Raw genomic sequence first — 7,550 nt, forward strand, 5'->3', positions numbered from 1 at the left:
TTCATTTACATATTGCTTATTAAAAGGTCTGACATATCAGCTGTGCAATACAAAATGCATCATGCGGAATACATTTTTCTTCAATACAATAAGCATGAAATTGTTCGAAGTACAAGGTGGAGGAAGTAAAGCAAGCAGTTCATGTAATATGATAGAGCACATTTTCTTTTAACAAGTAGATTACTGGATATTACATTACATAACAGACCAACCTGATATTCAGATCCATCATTTCTGACCCAGTTTATGTTTCTGTTGATAAGAGTCAGTTCCTCTCTGACTCCACCAGAGAGATGTCCACTCACTAACAGATTGTCTTCAGGTTGTTGGGCTGTTTGTGAAGTTTGGCCAGAGACACCAACAAGCTCCTCTACTGCATCGGACAGTCTTCAGTCTCTGAGTAGGACAGCCAGTGTTGGTCTCTGGATTATAACAAACAAAAAACATAACAGTGAGAAATGGAACGAAGGAATACATTTTACTACAACTCTAACAAGCCTCTACTACAGAATTACAGAAATGTAGGGTTTCAGAGATATTAACACTTACATAATCATTTTTGGAGCTTGAATCTTCAAAGGATCCATGGAGGGATTGGAAGGGAGAGGTTAGGCTGACCACTGGGATACTCAACCAGACTGGTACTAATGTAGAAAAAGGCAATAAAAGGATTAAAACATGCTGCAAAACATAAGAAGACACAACAGCGGGAATAATGCTCTCAACATGAAAAAGCCTTTTACAGTTCTTCACAGGAAAAAAATCGATCAGAAAGGTTGATAAATCTGACCAAAATGCATGTAAACGTTAAATATCATAAAAAAAACATACTGCAGATCATTACGGATCTGTTCAAGTTAGCCAATAATTTGATCACCGGCTCGATTTTTTTTCAATAACTCTTAACTTCTTAACTCTGAACTCCACCAGCGGCTCTAACACTGAAGGAGTTCATTCACTGACTCGGCCCCAGAATCACTGGTTCCCACTGAAGCCAAGCGACAGAAGCCCTAACACTTACACTCCGCTAACATTCAGCATGCTAAGCTAAATATGCTAACACCGAGCCGTGTGGCGAACTTGACGTCTATCATACAGGTTGAACTGAACTCAAAATAATAGTTATAAGCCATCTCAGAAAAAAATTACTTACCAAGTGCAATAAATAACTCAGACATGAGGAAAGTAAATAGTCCTGAAATGACTTGGCTTCTGTCGCTTGGCTTCAGTGGGAACCAGTGATTCTGGGGCCGAGTCAGTGAATGAACTCCTTCAGTGTTAGAGCCGCTGGTGGAGTTCAGAGTTAAGAAGTTAAGAGTTATTGATTCTATTTTAACACCTCTAGATTTGATACGGAAACAATTTGTTTTAACACTGTATTTTAACTACTAATAATTTACACCCCAGAGTTACATAAACAGAATGTGACTCTATTAGAGTAAAATTAACTCTGCTTTTGCACAAAGTCTACTAACACCAAAACATTTAACACTTTTGAATTTGCTGTGTTGTTTTGGAGTTTGCAGTGACGTAAATCATGAGACAACCAATGAATGCGGTCAGCTGTTCCGTACCCTGCTCAGTCCTGCTAGTTCTACCCACACTGGATCTGCCAATGGAAACGGCTGGGGTGGACTGGACCTGGGTGGACCGGACCAAACGGGTTACTAGTTTTCTTATCTCAAAAATGGATGCTCACCGATAAATATGTGATGAGCCAAAAGTAGGAACAAGAATTGAGAGAAAAAGAAAAAAATACGAATTAATGAGATGATTGAATTTTTGGAGGGCTGGGACAGTTTTTTTTTTTTTTTTTGCAAAGTGTTTGTAGTTGACGTTATGAAAAAAAACACTCCATGTCAGTTTTGGGGGTTTAAAATTGTAAAGTTGTCTTTGAATTAATCATTAAAAATGATGGACCGAGCTGAACGCATTGGTCATGAACTCTAACTCTAAATGTCACATTATTGTGAAAACCTGTGTTTTGGTGCAGCTCATAAGAATACACATGAACAAATATTGTTTCAGCCAACTCAGAGAAAAAAATCTCAAAATAATTAGGGGAAATAAATATACATAAAATAAGTTCTTACCAAATGTGCAGCGTCTTGAAAAACAAGTAGGATGGCCTTTAGCTGTTCCAAAAACTTCCAAGCACACAGGTGTAATAAATTTAGCATGACACATTGATATGATGTTGCTTGTGCAATAAGTTCATCTGTGAAAATTTTCACTCCTAAATTTGGTACAGTCAACGATTTGTGGTATTATAACCAAGTGATTGGGCAAGATAACAACTCATCCACACAATGAAATGACAGAGCGGGGTCATAGATGCTGAGGTGCATGCACTGGAGCAATGTTCGGCTATACAATGCCTGCCATCCTTTCCACTACCTCAACAAACACATTCTCATTTCTGGTTGCTCCATCTAGTTGCCGCTGACCGTTGCAGTCCCCAATAAAGGGCAGAAAAGCCCAAGGGCTATACTGGTTTGTATGTTGGGACGATTCCACTGCTCTTCTCTCTAGCTACTAGGAAAACGGTGACCGTTGTTTTTCTGCTCTCGTTACGCCCATGACCAATCAGTGAACAGCAGCACAGTTTATGTCACATACAGTACTTGCAATCGATCGACCCTATTGAGCAGGGACCTAAAAAGCAGAAACCAGACAGGGAAAAACTGTGGTGGGAACACTCAGCAAGCAACCTGGGTAGAATAGAGTCCATGGAAAAGGGAAAATAGAATTCAAAGGTCTACAAGTTTCTGCAGCTTCAGCAACAACAGACCTCTAAACTTCATGTGGCCTTCAGATTAGGACAAAGACATTGTGGAGAGGAAGTTTCACAGAATGGACAAGCAGGGGTGATGGGTTCTATAGAGTGTGGAAATTGACAAGTCTAGTTTTGACAGTTGCCAGGAGGATGGTACTTGATTGAATACATTGTTTACAATGACTGAAAGGTTTCCTGACCTGAACCCACAATTTGAGGGAATGTCAGTTCACTGAATTAACTACAGGCTCATCAGAAAAAGTGAAAGAAACACCAGAAATGTTCTGGACCAAAACCAGCTGAATCTCCAGCCAACTAGTGGAATTTCTTACCTTTATGGTATTAGTTTGAGGAGTCTATATTAGTTTCCCAGTAATAGAGGTGATGGTTAGGGGGTGCTTCCTTCCACATTGTACATGTGAATCATTGAAATTGTTGAAAGTACACTGGAAATTGTAGTTTTCGAATTTTAAGTTGATAATAATAAACATTTTAATGGTGAAACATGGTCAACAATAAATTCTAACCTGTCAGTTTTTTAATACAACAGACAGGTGAAAATTGGTAGAATCAAAAACTCAACGGTATCTTTGTTGAATCTCACAAACTTCCTATTCAGAGCTGCTTTATTTGTGCTTTACCTCCTGCACTGGAAAATGCAGCCGTGTCCTCTGATAATTATCTTAAAAAATTGGTGAGGTGACGGTCCTGCTGAGCTTGGAACCACCTTCTTTCCCAGGCTGCAGAGCAGCGGGATGCCAGGTTGTTTAAAGCACTCCCAATGGGCATCTGTGAGTGAGGCGCCGCCAGCATTACTGTCCCCCAACAGCTTAGTCCTCATCAACTATTTAGATATGCTCTCAACGCTCCTGGGGAAGCTAATGCTTAGCTGCTGGTTATCAGAGGGAGAAGAAACACTCGTCAAACTAATGGCCACAGAATATCAAAATTCTATTCTTTGCACAGCCAAAATTTAACCAGGTTAAAACCCACACTGTGGAGGCCGGGTTCATTTCCTTTGCAGCGAAAATGAGGCAAAACATCAAGGATTTCTACTCTTCAGTTCAAACCCACCCTGTTCTCTTGTTCCTTTACTATTTCTCACATAAGTGAATCCCCAGATGCTGAGCTACCGTGTCCCTCTCTCATCCAACAGCCAGTGTCCCTGGACTGCACAGATACCTCTCCGTCTTTCTGTGCTCACCCAGGCTCTCACACTCTTCCTCATCCTCACCACCAAACCGACTCCTCCTCCTCAGTCACTTCCATCTCGGCTGCATCCCCACTCTCCCACAAGCAACTCCATGAGGGGTCGCATGATGAATGAGCAGAAAGTCAGCAGGACTGCATGCATGCGTGTGTGTGAGTGCAGGGGAAGTCTGCACGCGCACGCTTGCATGCGTGTGTGTGTGTGTGTGTGTGTGTGTGTGTGTGTGTGTGTTGGTCGGAGAGTGATGACCACAACTGCCAGAGTGATCACAGTGGGATTCATTACGGCGACAGACAAGGCCGCCTCTAAAACTCTGAGTGTGTGTGTGCATGTGTGTGTGTTTGGGCTTGTATCGGAGCATGTGTGCGCATGTCTTGACAGGCCCTCCACTAAAATGGCGTCTGAGGATTACCCTGACTGGGATGGAATAAACAGTGCTTTGTGTGTGTGGGTGTGTGTGTTGGGGGTTGGGGGGCTTGATAAATTATTTACATCAGTGAGAAAGCAGCGTCGACACTGTTTATGCCCGCACCTGCTCTTCTCAGTGCTTAAAAGATGATTTATGTGTTATGGTCACATCGGATTTCAGCAACTATTGGTCTGCTGTCTTTTGGGACATATAGCGGTGGTTACAAAGTGCCGCAGGCTCGTTTGGGAGGCAGCAGTGAGAGAAGAGCAGCATCATATAACTGGACCAGGCAAACTCCTGTCCAGAGGGCTGTTACAGCAGTTTGTTTGCTCTTACACTCAAATGAGTTATGGACACACTAAGGGAGGGAAGGAAGGCTGGCAATGGCTGCCATGAATCTTGTGTTCTGAGGATAGGTTCCCTCGACTTAAAGTCTCTGCTAACAGTAAAGAGAAAATTCCAATGAAAACAACACAAAGAAGCTCCAAAAGTCACAATACATTACTTAGGTAATTTTCTCTTCATTTAGACAGTTTTTATAAGGTTAACACAACAAATTAAATGTAATTTTACTTTCAGTATGAGTTCACCACACTAACTACGTTCTGAACCCCAGCTGTTTGAAAAAATGGGAAAATCAAAAGATAGTAAATAAAGATGTTTCTGCATTTCCATTACAAATGCATGCAAAACGTGGTCGATATTTGGTGAACGTCATAAAGAAACATTAAATCAGAAACAGTTAAAATTACACATACATGAGTTTGTTCATGCGATTAGTCATTAAAAAACATGGTGTGCCTTCATCCTCCAACTACTTCCTGTCATCTTCTTTGTTGCTTCCTTCGGTGGCAGCAGCTGGTTGTTGATCATGTGACTTTTATGATGGGAAAAAAAGTGTTTCCATGGCAGTTTTGTTAGATAAACCAATTTTAGTAAAAGCCAAAAAAAAAAAGAAAAACAAACAAAAAATTGCCATTTTTCCATTAAACAATTTTTTTTTTTCAAAATGTCAAACTGCGCAAATATTTGGTACATGGAAACGCAGCTGCTGATCTGTTCATGGTTCCATTTAATCTTTCCTTTAGTCCCCCGTCCCAAAACAACACGAAGATGGACAGATTCTAATATTTGATTGACTGTCTTTCTCATTTTCTGTCAAAAATCTGTGACGTTCACTGACGTCAGAGTTTATTTTGATAAATGCAAGAACATAAAAAATAAATTTTGCGTGTCAGTAGGTGAGAGGTGGAACGTTGATGGAGGTCATGTTCATCACCTTTCATAGCCACCCTGGGTTTCCAGATAAAGCCCAAGCTACATTCCAGCCATGATTTGGATTTGAATCATGAGTGGATAAACATTTGGAGTAAAATGTCTGAGTTGGACTCAAAAATAGCTAAAAATAAAAAAAAACAGGGGAGAACTCACATGGGAGCAAAACAAGTTAGTTTGGAGGCTTTTAAGCCACTTAGATAAAGTCTATCATACATTTGTTTTTTCTCTTTTGCTTTCCCAATGAAGTTACATGAACTCTGTAAGAAACCCATATCACTCTGCGTCTTGCAATAATCGGCCCCCAAAGTTGCACCAACATTGCTTCGCTGTCATGTGCAGAACGTGAGTTCCAACTTCTCTGGAGTGTCTTAGCTCCAGATTGCATCACTTTCACTTTCTCCATAGTATCTGCCAACATGTCCCAGATATTAGTCTCCTGCTACAGACAGGGGTGTCACAGCCAGATTTACATACAGCCCAAACAACACAGACACCCAGCGGTACCTCATTGCTACACACCAGCTCAATATTTCATAGCCATATGAAATATGCCTGAATGTGTGCATGGCATCTGCCATCTTTGGGGCTTTGTAGCCCCCAGGAGGGCCGTTTGATGTGTAATTGGGAAGTGTGCTGAATTAATCAGCAGTTTATGCGCTTTTTAATTGAAATAACAGTTTTCGAAAACACGGATAACACAGAGAACAGCATCATAGATTGTTTCCATATTGTCTTTTGCCTATTGTCAGCTTTCATTTGTGTGCTCATTAATAGCCCATAGAGATTCAAGAATGAAATAAGTGTTAAAATCAGAAAGTGCTTTTACAGAGAGGAAATTCTTCACTGTGATGTGAACATGAAATAACGGCTGAATGCTCCTTGGAGGATTCCTCTGATGCAGATTGCGCTGCCTTGTGTTGCCTTGTTTTGAAACAATTTTTTATTCCTTCCTTTTTTCTCTTTTAAAAGCTAATCGACAAAGTCTACCTTATAGCGTTTCATAGCGGTATCTCAGGTGAGTCTGTGGCTGATCTCACACACACTGACATGTAACCTCTGACAATTTACCTTCTCATTTGGAGTGAGTCGAGGAGCTGCAGATAAGAGTTTCCAGATATTCTACCAGTTTTTTTTTCTTTCTTTACCATTCTGGCAATTTTACCATTTACCTTTCTTTACCATTCTGGCATCTCTAATTGCAACACATGCAGAATAGATTGGTGCAATATGTAAATGGAGATTAAATAAAAGCTCAGGATCGCGCAAGTGAATAAAAGTAACCCAAACAGGAAGTTTAGTTTAGACATTAAAGGAGGTGAATGATGCAAGGACATTCCACAATCCTATGAATTTCTATTTTTATGTTATCTGTAAAATACAAACAAAATTTTTACTTTTGCATCAGTCTAAGCTTTGTTTCAAATTTAGATTATTTTAAAAGAGAATGAATAACTAAAGATACATTTGAGCATGATTTGCAGGGCTATTACTGTTACGTCAGATGAAATGGTGTGACCCAGTGTTTACAGTGATGACAGCTGGGATACAAAAATCATGCAGACACAGGATGTACCTCCACATTTTCTTCAGTTCATTTGATTAGACTTTCATCTTTCTTTTTAAGGTTTTTTAAGGAAATGTCTCACTCTCTTGAATCACTCTGACCAAAGTTCACTTCAGGTCAGACACTAATATTCTATATTACCCCACTTCAGGAAAACTAAACTCAGTTCTGATTTTGATTACTTGTGCTTTGCAGCTTTTCAGCTTAATTTAATTTCCTATAGTATATTATTATTGCATGGACAGCAATCCACATCTAGAGTCAATCGTACTCAGAAGCTGGAGAAAAAGGAGCACAGTATTCATATGCTGTC

General features: G+C 40.1%; 1 long non-coding RNA gene across 1 annotated transcript; it reads right to left on the reverse strand.

The window, feature by feature from the left end:
- Window positions 1-273: 273 nt before the first annotated feature.
- Window positions 274-1,243, reverse strand: LOC103469590 (uncharacterized). Its single transcript, XR_534370.1, has 3 exons — window positions 1,154-1,243; window positions 550-644; window positions 274-422 (listed from the first exon to the last, which is right to left on the reverse strand). It is a non-coding gene; the product is annotated as an uncharacterized LOC103469590 (long non-coding RNA).
- Window positions 1,244-7,550: the final 6,307 nt, after the last annotated feature.

The sequence above is a fragment of the Poecilia reticulata genome, linkage group LG9, assembly GCF_000633615.1.
Source record: "Poecilia reticulata strain Guanapo linkage group LG9, Guppy_female_1.0+MT, whole genome shotgun sequence".
Lineage (NCBI taxonomy): Eukaryota > Metazoa > Chordata > Actinopteri > Cyprinodontiformes > Poeciliidae > Poecilia > Poecilia reticulata.